The sequence below is a fragment of the Neophocaena asiaeorientalis genome, unplaced genomic scaffold, assembly GCF_003031525.2.
Source record: "Neophocaena asiaeorientalis asiaeorientalis breed wild unplaced genomic scaffold, Neophocaena_asiaeorientalis_V1.1 scaffold692, whole genome shotgun sequence".
Taxonomy (NCBI): domain Eukaryota; kingdom Metazoa; phylum Chordata; class Mammalia; order Artiodactyla; family Phocoenidae; genus Neophocaena; species Neophocaena asiaeorientalis.
The window spans coordinates 1,314,143-1,337,249 of record NW_020172814.1 but is presented as its reverse complement, the minus strand read 5'-3'; positions in this window follow the sequence as shown (position 1 = coordinate 1,337,249).

Genomic DNA, 23,107 nt, shown 5'->3' with positions numbered 1-23,107 from the left:
GAATTATATTTCTAATTAGAGAAATACATACATTCTCAATCACAGATCCCAGTAGAGAAGGACAGAGCAGGAGGAAAGGAAGGAGAAAGGAGCTAATTAGTAGTTATTTTCACAAAAGATTGGGAAGGAGGCAGAGAGTAAAGTTTTACTTTTTAGGTTGGGAAAAACTAATCTGCAGTGCCCCCAATAAAACAAAATAAAATTCAACAATAAAATAATCGCATTGGCATTCTCAAATATTAAAGTGTTATCTTTTACTGCCTTCAAACAAAGTCTATAATATCAAGGAGCAGATATCTGCTACTTTATTAGGAGTGCTAAAATATTTCTTTTTGTTTTATCTCTTCCTATTGACCTCATTTTTGCAAGTTGGTGCAGTGTTTGGAAAAAAAAATGTGATTAGTGCCCATAATACAAGAGCCAACTGACAGAAACAAAACAAGAAAATAGAGTAGGGTGATGTATCACCTTTTGCAACCACACTGTGGGTAGATTAGGAAATTCCAGTACAGTTAAGAATAACGGTGTTCTTGTTTGTATTTTCAAGATGAGTGTATTAAGATATGTCTATGTGAAATATACCTCAGTACCCCTGTGTGACACAATGTTGTTTGTTTGGTTCAGAAGATAAAGTATCATGATTATAGAGATGGGAGAATGATCTTTCCAATCAAGTTCCATTGGAACTAGACCTGGAAGAATGGTTAGATATTGACTAATCAGAGAGAAGAAAAGATATATTATGAAAAAGGAACCATATGTACAAAACCTGAAGGTTAGACTAAGGACTAAGCATGTTCGAGGTATACTTAGGAAATCTCTAGGCTGAGCTTTAGACTGAATAACAAGAAATAGTGGAATATTGAAAGTATTGTATGAGATAGCATATTTTCAAGGTTAGGCTTTAGATTTGGGAATATCTTAGAAGATTTTGAATAAGAGAGGGAGTGAGTGACATTGCCACTTTATGAATGATAAACGTTAGCATTATTAATACAAATGAAATTAATAATAGCTAACACTCAGTAAGTGCTTATTACTATAAGCGCCAGACACCTAATAACTAATTTAATCCTGATCATACCCAATAATGTAGATGATATTATTATCATCCCTACTTTCTAGATTTGTGAACTGAGAAAGTAACCAGGGAACTTGCACAAGTGACACAAGTAATGTATGAGAGCAGGTTTGTGAACTGGGCACAGTGTGGCATAAGGTTTGTTATTTGTAAGACAAAATAAAAGGAAAAGAAAAGCTGAGGAGTCTATTGTCTGAGACTTTGAGGTACTGAACACTTGTGACTATAGAGGAGGGCCCTACATGAGCCTTCGGCTTTATAGGGTTGGCCAGAAAGTTCATTCGGGTTTTTCCATAAGATGGTATGGAAAACGAGAACAAACTTTTTAGCCAACCCAATACTTTTACTCAGAGCACGATGATCATTCAGGTCAAATTTAAGCTTATTTAAAGAGAGAGACTCTTGTTTCCTGTTGCAGAGATGGATCTCACAACTAGGCCTGAATCAACTTGGTCCCTGGAACAACACCCCTAATTCTCTAACTGGGTCCACTAGTGATAGTTTCTTTCCCTCAAGGACAGTCATTTTCTTAATTCCATTCACAGAGTTTTGTTTCTGGAAATGTTGCGGTCTATTGACTATGAAAATAGTGTAGTTGCTCTTCCATGCAAATGCATAAAATTCCTATTGTACTATGTGTACTACTGTTGGCTCTTAAGAAAAAGAAAACATAAGTAGCTCGGCAACATTGTTGGAGACAGAATATCTGTTTGTTTTGGAATCCAAGAGAAGCTCCCCACATGGCTGCCCTCTAAAGCAGATTGGTAAGCAACTTTGGAAAAAATTATCCCAAGGGCTTTCTTGTCCACATGACTAAGAGTTTAATGTCCGCTAGACTGATTCCATCATTTTAATGGTTACGTGATATCCATTTGCTCTGGGATAAATTTCCAATGTTAAAGGGAAGCTGTGGTTTCCTCTGATTCCCTGAACCTCTCTCCTTAAGATCTTATTACATCTCTTCCTAATCAGCCAAACCTGTCTGAGGATATGGTTCTCTGATTTTTGTTTTTCCCATTCATCTATATATTAAATGTTTGTTTATCATTTCCCACATACAGGGTCTTATGAGAGATAGGTTTACAACAGAGGACAAGCCACGGTCAATTCCTTCAAATAAAAGGAGTAGAAAGAGTTGTAAATGCTAATATAGAGCTAGTTCGCAGTATTAGGAAAGATCAGAGAAGGGACATCCCATGTAGTCTTGAGGTATCAGGAAAGGCTTCCTACAGGAAATTACTTTTAAGCTGGGACTTGAAAGGTCTCATCCAATATATGGACAGGGCAGGGGAGTGGGTGGATTACTAATGATAGACGGTCATTCTAGGGAGAAGGAACAGTATATACTAATGCAAAGAGGTAAAATATTCATTGGAATATCCAGGAAACTTCAACTATTTCAATTCAGTGCCCCATCAGTTTATTGATTCATTTGGCATAGTGCTCCCAAACTATGTTCTATGGCAGATATACACACACACACACACACACACACACATATACACACATACATACATACACACACATACATACACATACACACATATACACACGCATATATACACACACATATATACACACATACATATATACACACAGACACATACACACACATATATATACACACACATATACACATATATACACACACATATATATACACACACACACACACACATATATACATACACACACACACACATATATATATATTTCTCCTGTTAGAAGATATTCTGGTCAAATAATTTTGAGAAATATTGAAATAAGCTAAGTTAATGTTTTCTTGACTGCAGCATTTTTAATAAAGCAGTGTAAATAGTGACTCACCAAAAGAAGAATTGAGGGTGTGACTTTTCCCAAACTTATTTCACAGTGAAATGAATGGTTATTCTAAAGAACATCTTTTAACAGCTCGTGGAACTAGTGTGCTGTAGAGCAAACTTTGTACATGCTGCTGTAGCATCATGTAAGGTGTTGGAAACCCTGATTCCAAATCTTGAACTCACAGTGTTGAGGTGAAATCTGCAGGTGAACATGTGCATTTCAACCACATAATTTTTGACCAGCTACTAGGATTTTAGAGATTGTTAGAATTCAGTTTGAAAGCGACCTCTAATATCTGCAATATCCCGAGTCATGGTATTGAAGAAACCAGTGAAGTTTGTACCAATCTAAGACAGCATTACATTTCCGTCTGCTGAGAATGTCTCCAAGAAAGAACCTGAATCAGCATTTTAGAGATAGTTCCAGTGTAGCCTAACTTGTTTATCTTATATTCAGGGAATATTTTAATGTGAGCATTTCTGTAAGTTCCTTATGTAGTATTACACCAGAGATAGCCAATATTAAGGTAGATTTGCTGAGTTATATGGGACTCAATTACTTTACAAACCTCTTTGGATGAAGAACATGTAAGATTACATCAATATTTTCCATATTCATTTGGCGAAGGCCAGCTTTCCTTTGAGGTAATTTTTTAACCAGTGAGTGAGGCAAACAAAATCTAATAGCTTTTCCATAGCACAAAGGGTTAGAAGGGAAGAGATCTTGAGAATGGATGATGCCTCGTATTTCTTCTCTTTGATATAAAGGATCCTCAACAACTACATCAAGTGGCCCATCCCTCCACCATTCTAAAAATAGATGGAAGTACAGTCAGCTGATTTATGACTCATTTAGGCAGTGATGGAAATGAAGATGATCACCCTTTTCAGAAGGCCCTGAACCCACTCCATAAGTATTTCTTAAGTTGAACCAATGTCTATGGAAGTACCAAAGCACTTCCTTATCTGGGCAGTTTTTTAAAAGTAATAAGTATAAAGTATCCTACTCTACTTCTCTAGGTACTCCATTTTTTTCTCTGAGACTAAATTATTTATATTAATACTTTCCTGCTCTGTCATTCATTCTCCAAAAATGTCTAAGCAATGTGTGTATGGACTCAATCCTATTATCAATAGAGTCTAAGCTACAGGCTCTCATTGCAGTAAAAGAGCAGAGTGTATACACTGGTTCTGCCCGGTCCTGAAAATAGGTTAGTTCATCCATTGTAAACTGCGCAACTGTCTGCCAGACACAGACTTCCTTACTTCTCACGTCTTTGGTTCATCCATTAAGATATATTTGGCCAATTAGGATCAGCTATGTTTGCCCTTCCATGATTTGCCTGATCGTAATTTTGACAGTGTTTATCTTATTAAAAATTTGGTGTGAATGTGCAAAGACATACAGCTAAGAAAATGTCAAATAATTCTTCCTTCAATCCCTGGGGCAGGTCCATTCTTGATCAGGTTCAATCAGCAGAACCTGCATAATATACACCTTATCTGAACCTCCTTTATCTATAGGGACCCTTTCCAATTGTAGTGTAATTAGAGGTTTTTATGTTGTTCAAAATCCCTCTGATTGTATATGAGATACACACATCCTATATTGGATGTATTTGTTTATTGGGACATTCATTCATTCATTCTTTCTTTTGTTCATTTATTAACTTAAATTCTACCTGTAAGCCTATGCAAAATATCCCATACCCTTCCTTGTATTAAGTTAAACCAAAACAAACAGGTAAAACCAGAACAAACCAAACAAAAATGGTTTGTTCTTCTACTTGAGTAAACGTACCTCAAGTGTCCTTGACACAGTTTCTTACTGCCTTCAGATATTTTTTCTTTTTTTTAATTTCTCTTTCTTTTCCCTCTTCTCGTTTCTCCTTTTCTCATTTCCCTGAATTCCAGGTTCACACCTGCCTTTCCTCTGTGGCCCTGCTCCAGAGTAGCATCAGGGCGACCGTTAGAGCAGCCACAGTCGACATTCAGAACTTTTCTTTTGCTCCAGACAACGATTCAGAGGGTTCCCTCTCTTGCTTCAGACTCATCCCCAGCCCTGTGATCCCTAGGCTTCTGCTTCTTTCTGCACCTGATGGAGGCTGTCTCATAGTTTACCCACTGTGTCCTGCATCTGTGCATTCTGAAGCCAGAGACTCCTCCCTTGCCATGCAGAGTTAGAGGACAAAAGATGGGTCTGGAGAAAATTTCTCTCAAAGCTATGCCCAGGTTTTCTTCTAGTTATTAAATTAACCGAACACCATTTATTGCACACCCAATGTTTACTTAGCATGGTCCTAGCAGTACAGACCTCAAAGCCTCTCAAATAGGTACATTTACCCCTGCACTGTACAGTGACTACAGCTGTGCCAATGGACTGAGGTAGGGCAAATGAATAAACTGTACACAGGCAAGGGTGCATCAATTTGGGCTACCAATGACTATTTCCAGGAGATCAGCCTCTAAGTTTGCATCCAACCTCTTTCAGTCATAACCAAATTGCCCTCTCTGGGGCCACTTAAAAGTATTCTCTTAACCACATTCAGGCTTCAGTTAGGCCCTTCTCTCTTTCAGGGACTATGTATAACACTCTTGACTGATCCCAAGAGTTCCAACATTTTTATTTTATTACATTTCTTTACAGGCAAGTAGGTAGGGGAAAAAGGCTCATAGATTGGTTTTGTATTAGTATTTTTCCCTTCTGGAATGAGAAGGAATACGTGTATGTATATCTTACTTAAAAAAAAAAATTCAAAGATATCTCATCCCCCTAAAAAGTTTTTTAAAAAATTCAAAATCAATATATTTTCTTCCAGGAAAAGTTGTTTTATAGACAGATATATCCAGAAAAATTCAGATGTAGTCAGTGGTTTCTCATTAAAAAGGAAAGGAAATTAAAGAAAGGGAAGAAGAGGGAAGAGAAGGAAGGTAAGATCAGGGAAGGAAACCCTGGGGGGTGTGGGGAAGGAAAAAAGTGGCATGACAGGAACAGTAATGTAATCATCTGTCGAAAATGGAATTTTAGTGAATAATAATTTGTGTAGTAATAGTTAACATGTTTGCTCACTCTGCTGGCTTCTCTGCTATGCACTCTACGTACTTTATGTCAGTTAATGCTTATGGCAATATTATGATTTATTCATTTTGTAGAGGAGGTAACCAAGGCTTAGAGAGGTTAAATAACTTGTCCCAGATTACATAGGTCTGAGTTAGAATCCAGTGGTACAGTCTGCCTCAGCCTGCACTCTTTATTGCTTCTCTTACAATGGTAACAGAGTAGGCAAACAGTAATTTAGAGGTTAATTCAACTATGTCCTGAAGCCGTTGCTTGCCTGAGAAGATGAGCAAAAAAAGAAACTAGATATGTACATATTTATATATATATATGATTGAATATTATCACATATTTTATGTGATTAAACTATAAATCATTCCCATTTTTGTCTTTCAAAATGGTTTGATATTAGTAATTTTATATGGTACAGCCAAATAAATGTCTATGTATGTACATTTTATATATATACACACATACATGTATGTTATAGACAAATCTATATATTCATAATAATAATTAACACTTATTCAGTGCATATTAAGTTTAAAGAAACATTCAACATGCTTTATATTTATCATTTCACATAGTCTTCCTATCAAACCTATTAGCTGGGTACCATTTTTCCCATTTTATAAAGGAGGAGATTAACACATGGAGACACTATGTAACATTGAAAGTCACATGGTTAGGAAATGATAGAGCCAGGATCTAGTCCTCTTTAGTCTGATTTTAGAAATCATCCTCTTGACCACAATGCTACATTGACTTCATATTTTACATATTTATTTCTATACATGTTACTGGAAAATCCATCCTGGAGTAAATTATGTAGGACTCAATGATATTTACCTATATGTTTTTTACTTTTTCCATCTTGCCTTCGTATATCTCCTCCCATTTAATAGATCTTCTTTATTTGTATTTAATATTTGAAAACATGAAGGTTAAAGTAGTTACTTAACTTACTCAAGGTCACACAATAATTAATGATTGAAGTAGAATTCAAATTTAGGTCATCAGGATTTAAGGACTTTTTCTCAGTGGGATACATGGTAAATGCAAACCTATTCAAAGCCAGATGCTTAATCGAGAAGTGTTTTACAGGATGAGAATAAAATCCACCTTGTCTTGCAAGCTCACTGCTAAAGATACACATCAGTGATCTCCACAGTAGTTTCATTAGCCTTTTGTAAGGAGTTAAAGTCCCTCTGCTATTTCAAGTTCACACTAATGATAGAAATGTGTATATTATCTTTGACTCCTCCTTCATCCTCTACATTCAATCACACATTTTAAAACCTAGCATCTGTTTTCCATCCCTACCATTTCTGCCCGAGGTCTGTTCTTTGTCATGGATCATTGCTGTGACCTAGGTACTGTTCTCCCTGCTAGTGATCTTGTCCCTTCAAATCCATCCCCTGCACAGTGGTTTCATAGATCTGCTTAAAATACAAATTTATTCATTGTATAGAACCTCTCATCAGGTCTCCAACCACTATAACATAAAGTCTGAGTTTCTGTAGCAGGACACAGGAATGTTCCATAATTTAATTTCTTTCTCTCAGCCACCCCCTTTCACCTTTCCCAGAGTCAATTTTGCACTTTCAGCACCACTAACCTTATATGCACTGCAATTTCTTGCCTCTCTAAATATTCTCAGGCTGTTCCCTACCACATTATCATGGTCCTATTTAGTTCTTACAGCAAATTGTTGAGATGGGTACCATAATTATTCTATTTCAGAACATTGCCGGGCTTGGGTTAGCTTTCCATTCCTACAATCTAGAGGTCTGCAGGGGATGCAATTTTTCCAAGACATTTACACAGATTATCAGTGTTCTCCTGGTTTTCTTTCTCTCTGATGGAAACTGTTCCTCTGCCATGTATGTCTGATAGAATTATATGCATAATCAATTTTGAACGATGCCATGTGAGGGAGACTTGGCAAATACACTTTATCATGAAAGCAAACCATGGTTGTAACACATTCTATAGACACAAATTTAAGTTACATAAAGTCACAATAATCCTTTGGAAAGGTAGATATGTCAGGTCAAATTGAACATCAGACACTATTATGATTTTTAAAATTGAAATTAATCTAGGTTGCCATGTTAGGATATTTTATTAACTGCAGCCCAAAGAGACTAAGCACAGGCCAGAGACAAGCTATTCATTAAGATGTATCTGCTGTTCCAAATCAAGCTGATTGAACTTAACAGGAAGAGGACCCATACATGGTTTTAATCACATTGCTTAATATGTCAGAATTTTCTGAATTTGGATATTCGTCCTGATATCAACAAACAAACCCCCATTCTGGTTAGTACATAGGCTCTTGACCCTTATCTGTTGACTACTAAAGAGATAAAGTTCATCCCAGTACTGAAGAAAAGGGAATTGTGAGGTAAGAAGAAACCAGAGGAACATGTAGCAGAGACTATCACATTCAAAAGGAAAAGTAAAGAGGAGGGTGAGGACTAACACTGAGAATATATCATTTCAAAATTCTGTTGCTTGGTTACAAAAGTTGTAGATCACAAATACATGACAGTATGCGTATGTTTAAGTTCTAACTTATGTATAACTATGTTTAAGTTCTAACTTATGTATAATAATACTACATGTGCGACCACACATGTAAAGTACCAAAAAACCCTTTCAGTCAGTGAATGCTTATCTCACATGTGATACTCATAGTTGGTAACAGAACTAAGGGGAATGAATGAAGCAACACAGATCAGTTTATCAGTATGTGTGGTGTCCATAGGCACAAGGTGGTGTACGTGGATTCAGTATACTCAATGATGACAGGCAGCCTAACAATCGAGGCTTTGAATTTGCACCCAACAAATAATTTGAAATGTTTTCCCCATATGATAGGTTGAAGTATAAATACAGGCTTAATCTCTCTCTGTATTTCCTTAATTCAGGTGCACATTTGCAAATTATCAGATTAAGTCTAATAAGTTCTACTGTTAAACTGGGCATAATATTAATATTTTTCACGAGGCTCTGGTTTCATTTTCTACACTCAATTATTCATAATTAATATAAATGTCACTTTATTTGAGGTTGTGTTGATGTCGTCATTGTATCAATGTTCTCCAAAAAAAACAGAACCAACAGGATATGTGTGTGTGTATATATATCTATATATATACACAGTTGTTATTCATTATGAATGGATTCCTTATTTGTGAATTCACCTACTTGCTAAAATTCCTTTGTAACCCTCAAATCAACACTTGCGGTGCTTTTATGGTGATTTCCAGACACACATAGGGAAGTGAAAAATCTGAGTTACCTGACATACATGTTCCCAGCTGAGGTCAAAGGTGATACTGTGTCTCCTTGTGTCCTTTTCTTGGTCCATTTAGTGTCACATTTTTCTCATTTTTGTGTTTTTTCTTGGTGATTTTGCTGTTTAAAATGATCGTCAAGCATAGTGCTGCAGTGCTAACATTCCTAAGCACAAGAAAGCTGTGATGTGCCTTATGGAGAAAAGATATGTGTTAGATAAGCATCGTTCAGACATAAATTATAGTGCTGTTGGCTATGAGTTTGTTAATGAATCAACAATATATGTTAAATAAGATGTCTTTAAACAGTAACATGCACATACATAAAACAAGGTTATATATTGATTAAATGACAAAATATTGTGACCAGAGGCTTGCAGGAACCTCACCCTGTATTTCCCCTAGGAGCAATTGTTTGGGACTCACTAATGTAGTATCCCAGTGGGCTTTATAGAGTATAACTACCAAGAATAACAAAGATGTACTCTGTCTAGCTAGCTAGCTAGATTCATTTTAATGCAGTTTAGTGCAGTTAATGGGGATCAGCAAGTCTGAAATCTGTAGAGCAGGACAGCAGGCTGGAAACTCAGACAGGAATTGATGCAGCAGTTCTGAGGCATAATTTCTTCTTCTCCAAAACCCTCAGTAATTGCTCTTAAGACTTCAGCTGATTAGATGAGGCCTGCTTGTATTATTGAAGGCAATCTCCTTTACTTCAATTCAACTGATTGTAGACATTATAACCACATCTACAAAATACCTTCAGAGCAGCATCTAGATTTGTGTTTGGTGAAATAAATGGACACTATGGCCTAGCCAAATTGAAGCATAAAATTAATCGTAACAGATTGGATAGATACTGATGGGTTTATAACGAGTCCAGTTCACTGAGTGGTGTTTTTATTTATAGAGACGAGTTACAACTACCTTCACACACGCACAAACACACAGAGAAAGAGAGAGCGAGAGAAATAGCATGTTTCTGCTCTGACAAGTGAGAAGTTTACTTTTTTACTTATAGCAAAAAGTTTTGCTATAAGACCCCCTTGGCTTCAAGTCTGAGCACCACCACTAGCTGGCATTGGAAAACTTACTTACTTTTATGTTCCTTAGTTTTCTTAAACCTAAAAGGATAGCAATAGTACGATCCTTGACATCAGGCCTATTCTTTTTAGATATTCAGAAAATGTCAGCTCTTTTCAGTACTAGCTCCCTAGGGAATGTGAAGAGAGAAGAGAGACATAAGGCTGTGGACATGCACAAACTCCCTCGAAGGTGAAGCCACAGCCCCTTGGCAGGTGTGTGGAGAAGTGTTCGGGATGGCAGCTGATGGGAAAGCAACCAACTCTAGCCCAGCACCTTTCTGCTTGTCACCAAAATAAGCCCAGGCTAAGAAGAGCATGGATTGGGGTAGGTGCAAGGTTTTGACCTTATTTCATTAATAAAGAAAAGCTTTCACATACATTAGCCATCAAATTCTTATTCCAGAAGTCTACGATCAAGGAAATAGAACCCAAAAGCAGAGGAAATAAGCAAGATGGGGAAAAATACAGACCCCCAAATGCTTTCCATAGTTGTTTTGTTTTGTTTTTTTTCAAAAGAAGAAAGAGCTCACAAAATCAGTCCACATAGAAGTCACAGCCACCAACTGAAAAGTGAAAAGTTCAGTCAATTAGCTCATAAACACAATGCTAAAAAACAGGTGTGATCATGTTTCCACTCTTTTGTTTAAAGGCTGTTTGCTTCTGTGATTGTGGTGATGCCATGTAAATGCAGAGGACTCAGTAATGAAAGGCGAAATCAGGACCTTGCTGTTCCAAATGCTCTCTCTGCCTCTTTGAGTGTACCTGCTGCCGGGCTCCAACCCCTTCCCTGACCTCCCTATCACAACGTGACAGACCTCAGAGAGAATGAGGGGACATTCTAAAACAAAAATAAACCTGTCATTTTTATAGTCAAAGGTGTCAGAGCTCAAACATCAATGGTAATTCAGAAGAGTCAGTAATGTATTTTTTGTCTGCATTTACTGACATTTAGTGGTTATTCCATATGAAATTTATTTTCGAGGTACTCTTGCATTGCAATTTAATCAGTATTATATCTTTGGCTTTAAAAATACTATTACAACCTTGCTGGGCCACAACACATAAGCCACGTCAATTCCATATTGAATACAGAGGTATTTATGTCATTATACAGTAGTCACTTTCCAAAGTGCCTTCCACTCCTTTCCAATACAGAGGCACGTTTAGCTTTGCCATCTTTACTCAAAGAATTGTCATCATTATTAGGTTATTTTTCAAGTTACATGTGGTTAAGGCAAATATATTAAATATTTTGGATATGAATGTTTATAAGTATCTTAAATTATTTGAGAAAAAAACTAACATAAATGGTACTAGATTTTATACAATCTCGGCTAATTATAGAGTGAAACAGTTGGTTTAACTGGGAAGAGGGGCTGTGCAGATTTATGTGCTGTATTCATCGTTTTGGAAAACTTTTAGTTTTATACAGAATAAATTTGGTGGCAAGAGAATAGCCACCAATTTATTTCAGTAGTCCTCATTCAAAGATGATAAGACTGGAATAATATGAACTTTAATAAATATATAAGCATGATTTTTAATTGATATATCAATTATTTGTACATGGAAAGAGGCCAGATGCAAAATAATAGCTTTTCCCATATGAATCTATCCTATATACATTATATAGAAGTGGCCAGATACAAAATAAGTTTATTTTATGAACACATCCCTTATAGTCTATATGGATTGTGTGTGTGCATACATCACAATTAGAAATGTAGTGACAAAAAATTATGTTTATTGTGCAACTATAAATAAGTTCAGTCTTTGCAAGATATATACAAATATGCTTCATGTTAAATATATATGAAGAAAACTACAAGACATCACAGAGGGACAAAGGAGAAAACTTGAATGAATGGTAAAACATTACTGGATGAAAAGACTTAATACTACATAGTCGTTGTTTTTCCCAAATTCATTTATAACAGTCCAGTAAAAATTCCATAGGAAAAAGGAGTTCACAAAATACTCTAAAGTTTATATAAAAAGAATGAAAATATAGTAAACAATTAAAAACAGTGCACTAATAAATGAGATTTATAATTAGAGCTTCTAAATATGTAATAAAATTAAATACTGGTACAAGGATAAAATGGATAAAATAATGGAGTAGAATGGAAAGCCCAGAAATAGATCTAAGTTTATGGAAATATTTACTAGCTGGTAGAATTAGCTTTTCAAATTTGTGGAGAAAGTGTAAGTTATTTAATAAATGTTCCTGGAGTGACATTTAAACTATTTGGGGAAAAAAATCAATATTACATATCTTCATACCTTATTTAAAATATAATCCGTATAAATTGCAATTTCAAATATAAAATACGTGAAATAGCTAAAGGAAATTATCTTAAATATTTATTTATTTGGACTGGAGAAGGTCTGAATGTTTGAATGATACCAATAAATTTAAACATTAATAGATATAACACATGTCCAAAAATTCCCATGTAAAAAGGGCAATAAAAAAATGTCAATGGTCAGTAACATGAAAAATATAAAACTTCACAAGTCAATAAAATGATAGCTAAAACTTCAAACTGATAGGATATTTTATTCATCTTATTTGCAAATTTATTTTAATGATAATTCTTATTTTTGTTAGCTGTAGGAAGATAACAAAATCATCAGTTGATGTTGGGAATTTACTATCAAAAACAGCAAGTGTAGATCATCTTGGCTAATAATCCAACTTTTAGGAGTTTATCCTAAGAAAGCAATTAGTGATCTATAAAAGAAAAAAAATGTACATGAAAGTTCAACGCACCATTGTGTATTAGAGTGTAAAACTGAAAAGGACCTAAGTGTCACAAATAAAGGATTGTTTAATAAATAATGATATGACCACAAGACTAAATATCATGTACCCACTAAAATGATGCATTAGAAGATTATCTAAAGTCTGTTATTATCTTTATTTGAAAATGTTATCAGCCAGTAAATGTCAAAGGTCATAAAGTAGGGGCCTAGAGGCCAAATCTGTACATACACAGACTTGTTTTCCTTGCTTGTCAGTATTTTATAACATTGAGCAAAGATTAATGCACTGGGAGAATACACATAGGAATCCGGATTTCCAGTGTACCTTTACAATTCTGAACATCTGACACCTTTGTGACTACATTCCCACCCTCAGCTGGGGCTGTACTGTGGAGGTTCTTTGCCTCTCCTTTCCCAGGCCCACCAGCCATGCACCTTGCTTTTCTCACTCTTCCAGTCCCCTACCTGGCCCCACTGAGACAGTGAATTGACGTCTACCATGTGATCTGAAACTTTTAAAGTTATAGGTGCTTGTATTCATTGCATGCTCATGTGCGTGTATATAGGAAGATGTGCAACAAAATTTCAATAGAAATAAAAGTTCACAGGTGCCTCCCATGATTGTGTAAGGTCTTTGGCAACAGGAAACAAGTCTGTATTATTCACTATTTTATCCCCTGAATTTAGGTGGAAGAAAATTATTTGTTGAATGGTCAAGTAAGGAGGATAATAGCTCTTATGAGTCAGGTATGAATAATTCAAAATCTTTTTATTCTGGTTTACTTTTCTAATGTACTAATTTAAAAATGAGAAAAAATCATGATAATTTTTACTTTTTAATGTCAAGGGCAGAGGGAAATCTGTAAGCAGAGCAAAAATATATCATAAATAAATCTCACATACTTTTTAAGTGAAAAAGAAAAACACACCATTCTTAGTTGAGACAATGCAGAAATACTTGGCACTAAATTCTGCTCTATAACACAAAACAATACAAGACCCAATTGATTCTTGTCTGATTTTGTACTTTTGTTTAGATTTCCAGCCTCCAGTTGAAATTGTCAAAATACCCTTTCTTACCCTTTGCAAAGTGTTGCATATCTCAAACACACCCTCTCCAGAAGCCTTCCTTTCGCTTTCCTCCTTTGTTGCAGGGATATTTAGGCAGCGATTACAGTGATGCTATAAAACCAGCACGTAAGTCACTGGACGACTATTTCTAGGCTGTTCACTAAATAAGTCCAGGATGAAATCACCAGCCCAGAGGTGTCAGTTAATTGAGGAATCAGACAGCCAGAGAGACCAGACTGGGTGAGAAAACACCCTTATCCCAAGGACAAACCTTTGCTCTGACTTTGGAGAGAGTACACAAATGAACTTGCCAAGTAAATTGCTTTCCTTCCCTAATACATGATCTCTTGCTCCAGTGCTAAAGCTGCTTTTTAATGAGTTGGTAAGTAAATATGGAGCTAGATTGAGAGAATTAGTCATGCTTGTACTTTTTCAATATGGAGAGTGAAATGAAGATACAGATAGCAATTTGAATCTAATTTTCAAGCTTGCATGGATAAAAGGTCACAGAGGGAAGCTGAGATGTACCAGAATGTTGGGGGTGAGAGGCAGGGTGATAGTGACAAAGAAAACCAGCTGACACAGAGCAGAGGTCTCTTCAGTAAGTACAGCAAAGCCCAAATAGTGTAAACTCAAGACAGAGCTGTCTTCTCTCTATAGGTGCATGCGGTACAGTAGTTAGGAAAATACAGATCTAAGACCGAAATCACTGATGGTCATTTCCGACCTCCCAGTCGGCATTATATAGATCCTAAGAGAATTAAAGTAAAATTAGAATCCTACAATGCATTTAAGCTGAAAGAGACAATGGAGTTGAACATCCTCACTGCCACAAAGGGCAAAAATCAAACTCAGGTAGGTAAACACCATCTCCTGATTTAGGCAGCAGGTATTTTAACATCACGGACCCCTGCTCTTTGAATGAGTTTAGACCAACACTGCTGTTTAAAAACAGAAATCAATGTAAGAAGTGGAGTGTGTGGAGTGGTTATGTGTCTACTGTCAGTTGGCTTGAATTCCTAAAGAAGACGCCATCTTGCATAGTTGAAAATTTTTCTTTTGAGATGAAACAGATTCAAAATAAAAGCCCCTCCCAGATAGCACCCCCAAGTTCCTAAATTAAAAAGGAAAACACACACACACACACACACACACACACACACATACACACACAGAGGCTCAGAAGGACAAGACAGTAGGACCAGCCACTAGCCAGCTAAAAGAGAGCAAAATAGGTGGTTTCTTGGTGTAAAAGTAAGGGCAGCAGGGAAGTTTCCTCAGAGTCATTCAGCTGCCAGTATTGGACAATATCAAATTTTAAAATTAGAGGAGAACCCTCACTCAGATAAATTGATCATTTTGAGCTGAGGCTTATTTCACATGGTTGATTTGTTTAATTTGGTCATTAAACTGCCCCATTCACACTATTTAATATTTATATCCTTTTTTTCATGTATTTATTTTTCATCATATAGCATAAAAATGGAAAGCATTTGAGTCATCATTAATAAAGCCATTTACTATTATCCTTCAAAAATGTATTAATATTATAGTTAAATGCTAGTCATACATAACACATGGTACCTTTTTGCTCTGTATATTCATGGTCTGGTGCCACTTGCTCTACATAACAGGATAGGTAAAGAGAACACATAGCACATACTGCCTTCCCAATATGTACACTGCTACTATATGGCAGCTTAGAATCAGTTTCTGATTCATGTTGGTCAACAGGAAACAATTATTAGCAAATTTACTTATTACAGATTTGTAGAATTCCGTAATAAATGGTGATTATTTAAGAGAGGTTGTGACTTCATGAAAATTGTCATCATATGGGATAAGTAGAGGGAATCTATGCAATTCATGGAAATTCAGGAATATACTTTCTAAATAACAGAAAGTAGTTAAGCAAGAGTTCCAGTAGGACCTATTGTACAGTTGACAATTTTACAAACTGAAAGTAATTCTCTTTTCACCTCTACTCCCAACCTAGCCAGAGCCAACCTTAAGCTTTTACTTATGCCTGTGGACACATGTTGAGGAGCCAGGACTAGGAGGCTTGGTTTAAATTCCTTTGTGTTATCTCATTTAATTCTTGAAATGGATCTGCTGAGCCGGTGTTTTCACTGCATAAGCAATGAGAAAACTTATTCTTGGAGAATTTAGAAACTTGGGAGTGTGCTTATATGCCCTGACTGGAGTTTAGGGTTGTCAAAGGGAAGGTACTCAACTCATGGTCAGAAGGTTAGGTCGAGCCAGGGCTATAGACAGACAATGACTCAGGTGATGAGATAGATCGATTTGAAATTGAAATCCAGTTAGAGATCCTGGTCAATGAGATCTCATGATCCCAGCTTGATCAAGGTCATCAATAGTTTATTATATCTTACCTAAGTGGTCTTCACTGCCATGGAGTCTCCATACTCCTTAGGTCCTCTGCTGTACCCCACCTTTCTTGTACTCAATAGAGAGCCTTTAGGAAGTTTCCTAAACACCCTATTCCTTGACATCTCCAAAACTAATGGAATCTACTCTCATCCTTAACCCTTTCCCTCCTATTTGCAAGATTAACCCTGGGGCCATTCTCTCTCCATGTCGCCTGTATGCCATTCTTTTCTGCTTTCTTAAGCTCTTGCCTCACCAATGGTACCAATTGTTCTTAATTGTTTAGACCCACAATCACCAGGGTTTTCTTCTTTTCAGCTTTGTCTTGCTTTTTTCTTTTTTTTAAAGGAACTAAACAAAATATTCTCAAAGGCTTCCCTAATCTATCTTTCTTTCAAATCATCTTTTTTTTCACTTTGCTTTACCCTCGAGTTACAAAATAAGGGACTTTCTACCTTGTTGCTCTTATCCATTCAAACCCTGACCATGTACAAAACTACATTTCATGATTTCTTATTCGCTGGCTTTTATACTCAAAGAATTTCCATTTTCTTGAAAGTAATTCTTATTTTTTAAATTCATTTAACCTCAACATATGAAAATATTGTTTGCATTCTGTAAATCCATTGAGTCTTTTAAAGTGGCCATTTAAAGATTTGTTTTTGGTTGAGTAAGAATGTGTAGTTCATAGTAAGAATAAAGGAACTAGCTATAGGTCTGCTGTTAAAAACTTGGCTATAAAACTTGGAATTATATGTTAATAGAAATTAAACTTTATTCAAGTGGCTCCCAATCTTTATTTTAAAACACAGTTTGGAAATCTGAGGATGTACCAGCAATTGTGCCAAAAATAATGAAAATTCACCCCACCCAATTTCACGGTCCCAACCCCGCAACATGCCTGTTTTGGGTATTTCTGTAGTTTGGATACTTTCTCTTCCCTGTCTTAGACAGGGCTATACCACTGTGACTTTCTGCTTTGCGTACATAGTAATTTGTTGTTTTAATAACAATACCAAAAAGAAAAAGCACATAGCAAAGTGGGTCAAGCTGTCACCTTCCAGCCTTACAGTGGGCTTTGAAAGCAACCAAACAAGAGAAGAGCCGGAGGTAGGCTGCTCACAAGTTACATTCCTAAATGCAGACACAAAACTGAGGATGTTTTATTAGGAAGAACAGAGACCAAGAGCCTGCCTACAAATGAGTCTTTCCTTGGAACACTTGGACGAAATGTTCCCTGATAGCCAAGCATGAACCAGAGTGGAGACTGACTGAGAGACGCATAGACCTCATACACAGGCTAAGGATGTGAAGTGTGCCATAGCACACTGGAGGGGCCCTGCTCAGCAGGTTGGGGTGGGCCTTCTGATCCCCAAAAGACTATCGGTACTGTAGGTCCTGATCCCTCATCTTGCTGTTGGAGGTCAGCGCCAACCTCGTCATGACCTCTGGGTTTTAAGATGATGAGGCTATGTCTGCTGTTTGTGGAATAGTATTTCTAGATAAATGTTTTGTAGTAACCATAACATAAATAACGTTTCTTACTTCTAGCCAGTCATGGCAGAGGAGTAACATGGCATTAGAGATTGGGAAATCGGCCCCTTGTGGTGGTCCCTCAGACAACCTGTGCTGTCTCTTACATGCCACACTCGCTGAAGATAGGATGGATGAGGGGCAGAGTGAATAAACATGTAGCAGATAAGTATTTGGATAAAGATTTTGAAGAAGTCCCAAGAAATAGCATGGGTAAACAAGAAAAGGCCTGGAAGAACTCACCCAAGAGAGCTAGTGTTTGGCAGAATGAATATTTTTGTTTTGTTGTTGTTATAAAGTATTCACTTTAAATTAGAAGAACTGCTAAAATGAAATTCTAAAAATACTTTTTCTAAACAGCATTTAGAGAATCTGGTAAATGTAAGTCACAGATTCATTTTATGCATATTCACAAATCATGTGACCATGTTGCTCTAAGCTTTTAAGTCCATACAGCTAGAAACTAGCAGAGGTGGGTTTCAGTCTCAGGTTTAATTCCAAGGCTTTATCTGCTGCATCCAGAAACCCGTTATGCTTATCTGTGTATAAAGGTGACAGAAAGAAAAGTTAGACCACCCTTTTGGAGCAAGGAGGCCAGCCCTTCTGCTGGCACATCACCTAGAAGGATATCTAGGTCCGTCTTTGCTGCTCTCTCTCAAGAGGAATTGATACTTTGTGAGAAGTTCTCCTTAGACTACTATCATTTTAAGAGCAGAGGCATTCTTTCTTTCTTTTCTTCTTCAAGGGGTCAGAATCCCTTCTTCTTCAGCTAACACACTGACAGCTGGCTCACACTGGCACACACAGTGGTTAGGTGAAGGAATCCAGGGCAACTTCTCTTGGCTTCCTATTTCCTTTCATTTTACATTGTTTCAGAGATTAATTACTTACAGGATCCTCTTCTAACATGCTCTGTTAGAGGTCCAGCTAGATATAATCCTATCCCAGCAGATAGCACAAACTAAAACTGCTTAGCTGATGGCATAATTGTGCTTGACGGACTGAGCACCCTGTCTAGCAGACGTGTGCATGAGTCTCAGTCCATTTACAGTCTATTTGACGATCTTCCCTTCTCATGCGTTATTTAGGTCCAGATGTTGTATTTCAATACCTTTATAATGTGGACTGCTCAAAGTTTAGCTGCTTTTTTACTAGATGACATGGTGGGGCTGAAGGCATATAAATTGTGTTGGGGATAATGATTAGCCAAGATGGTATAGCTTGAGAAAGGAAGTGTCATTTTTGTCATAGCCTCATACTGGGCTTGGTCAACATGGAACCTGCCTCCTGGGGAAACATAAAGGTTAAGGACTATAATTTTAGCTCAGTCTGAATGAGAAATCTGATTTTTCAAAGTGTTTGGAGAGTCTGAAAGTGAGGAGTTGAGGTATTTAAATATTTAGTTGGGCTTGAACTTGTGGTATTGGGAGAAGAAAGGGGATGGGATTGGGGGAAGGGAGGGTTGGGGCAGCGTGTGATGACCTATGTGACACATGTATCACATATCGTAAATTACATGATTTCGCCTGTGGTTATCACCAAGGAAGTGGCTTTAGTTCAAGCAGGTAGGAGAGTTGACTGTCCTGATTTACCACATGAAGTTCTTCATTCTCTCTGACCAACTTGCTTTATTTTAACACTAAATTAGAGCTTTGGATACAAAAATCTTTGCTGAGTTGATGTAGCTTTTTATGTTGCCTCATCTCAGTTGCCATTAGATCATTTAGTAAAGACTTTAATCTTCTCCGTGCTCTCATTTTTCACACTTCAGTGGGATAACACTGTGGTCATTTTGCTCCGTTCTAGAAATAGGCTGCAATCAGACTCTGAGGAAACAATCATTTTGTATTTCAATTGGAAACAATAAAAATAGTTGCTGCCCATTACTCTTTACACTTCGTTACTACTTTATTTTTATAGCTTCATTGAATCTGGTATGAATCATAAGTATAAGAAGCCTGTGTCATTTCTGTCATTGAAAAGTTAGAAGACCCAAGATTCAACCTTATGGAGTCTTCTGTTCCTTTGGACTCTATGCCTATTCTAGGCTTTACTACCAGAGGAATGATGATGTCTGTTAAACTTACACACATGGGTGCATTTTTTTTCGGAGGTTATAAGCAAGAAAATTATGCCTATAAAACACAATCCGCTTACCTTTACCTTTCATATGTGGATTTTTATGAAAAGAGCAACACATACATTGATTAACTTTTTTTTCTTTCCATACGCAAGGCAAACTTAAGCAGAGACATGCTTAAAATAAATACTAGATTCCTAAGTAGAACTAAGTGTCCCTTTCTCTACTAACCTGTTACAAATGTCTTATCTAAATTTGTATTTTCTTTATGGTCAGAAGAAATTTCACTTCTTCCTGTATCTCCTAATCTTTACACAACTTCTGATCCCATTTATTCTTTTTTTTTTTTAAACATCTTTATTGGGGTACAATTGCTTTAAAATGCTGTGTTAGTTTCTGCTCTATAACAAAGTGAATCAGTTATATATATACATATGTTCCCATATGTCCTCCCTCTTGTGTCTCCCTCCCTCCCACTCTCCCTATCCCACCCCTCCAGGCTGTCACAAAGCACCGAGCTAATATCCCTGTGCCATGCGGCTGCTTCCCCCCAGCTATCTACCTTACTACGTTTGTTAGTGTGTGTATGTCCATGACTCTCTCTCGCCCTGTCAAAGCTCACCCTTCCCCCTCCCCATATCCTCAAGTCCGTTCTCCAGTAGGTCTGCGTCTCTATTCCTGTCCCACCCCTAGGTTCTTCATGACATCCTTTTTTTTCTTAATTTCCATATATATGCTCCTTTTCTTCTCTGATTGCTGTGGCTAAAACTTCCAAAACTATGATCCCATTTATTCTTAAAAATTCCATTCTATTCTTCAAAGGAAACTATTAACTTACTTTTAAACTTCTCTCTGAGCCTAAACTAATTTTCATTCCTCTCTTCAAAGCTGTCCTTGAGGGCTTCCCTGGTGGCGCAATGGTTGAGAGTCCGCCTGCTGATGCAGGGGACACGGGTTCGTGGCCCGGTCCGAGAGGATGCCACATGCCATGGAGCGGCTGGGCCCGTGCGCCATGGCCGCTGAGCCTGCACGTCCGGAGCGTGTGCTCCACAACGGGAGAGGCCACAGCAGTGAGAGGCCCACATACCACAAAAAAAAAAAGCTGTCCTTGAGCTACTATCCAAAGTTCCATGTTGCCTTGTGCTTGTGCTCAGTCTCAGCTTTCAACAGAAGGCGTGTGCAGCATTGAAAAGAATCTGTAAAGGGATGCATTGTTTGGAATTCCTCAGCTTCTCTAGAACAGCAGTTTTCAATCTAGAATTTTCTATCAGCGTCATAACAAGCCTCAATCCCTCTGCAAATTTGATTCACATGTTTAATTCAAGCAATGAATTAACTAATTTTGAGTTATTAAACCAGCAGCCTGCCTATTTTAGGAAAAAACAACACAGGATACAGAAAGCCGACTATACGAATTTCCAACTTCTCAAGATGTTAAGAAAGACACAGGCATCAATTCAAATACAGCTGCCTAATCATATTCAACTTTCAGTAGCTCTTCGAGGGTTGCTCCCATTTTCCTTTCACTCCTCTTCCTTGTGAGGACATAACAACCTTTAGACAGAGGGCTTTCTCCACTTTTGCTGCTGTCTGGTCTAGAATGCACTATTTTGTCAGCCCCATTTACTAGATGATGTTGATTATCAATACTGGAGTTCAGTCAAATTCCTGGTACAGAAAAGAAAGGGTGCTGCTGCAGTGCTTATTCAGGTAGAATTTCATTTTAAAAAGTCAAAAGAATGATTTCTTCCAGATCATGCTTTGTTTATAACTGTCCAGACCACTTTTCCCTTTTGGCAGGAGGTAGGTTGTGTTAAAAAAATAACTAAAAGGAGCCACAGACATAGGGACAAGGACAAGGGTACTAGTTAAATCATTGTTAGGTCTCTTTCCCTCTTAGTCATGACATTTCTCTAGAGTAAGTGCTGTTTAGGATGTGTTTTGAAGAAGGCAGGAGATAGCTTGGCGAACATGGAGTGGAAGTTTGTCCCAGCATCACGAAGAATAGTATTATTTTTGACAGCCAAAACTGCAAACATATTTACATTGTAATAAGGGCTTGGAAATTCTTTAAGGTTTTCACGCTGGAAAAAATTCATGAATTCTCTTGTATTTGTACCAATGTGCAGATCAAATTGCTGTTTCAGCTACTTTCACGCTTATTTACCGTTTGCTTTTAAATTTTTTTCTTTTTTCATGAAAGTGCAACTTATATCCAGCAAAGTGCACAAAACGTAAGGCTTAATAAATGCGATGTTATAAGTGAGGCTTTCTTTTTTCAAATATTTTACGTAATGCATACCCGGTAAATTCTGCAATACTGGGCTGCAGTTTTCTAAATGAGAAAAACTCTACACATTGCTTTCAGAATACTTTCAACACATCTTTTCAGACATAATTAAAAGGTCAGTGTAGGTGAGTCAACGGCTAAGTTTTGTTTTGTGTTTCTGAACCTGCAGGTGGTCAGGCCCAATGCACTGGGGTGGATATCCACCAAAGTACATTGCACTTTCCTGAAAAATATATAATGCATAATCTTGAGAACAGAGTAAAGAAAAATGTCACACAAAGCATATAGTGAAGGAAGGAAAAAAGAGAAAGAGAAGGGAGATAGAAATAATAGGAAAGGTTTCCAGGAAGCCTTCTATATTTTTTTCACCCCAATCTGACCAGCCTTTCTTAGCCCTGGCACTTGCCATTGTATTCATCCAGAGTTGTTTTAGGTAGCTGGATATTTCATTAGCAGTTTGTGTGTCCCCTAGATTATAAACTCTTTGTGGGTGAGAATGTGTTCTATTTTTTGTTTGGTCACTCGTTACTCCTTCACTTTGATCCTCCACAGCCCTTGAAGGCAAATGAAGATCTGTTCATAATAGAAATTCAATAAGTTGTTTTAGAATGAAGAAAGAAACAGAGAAAG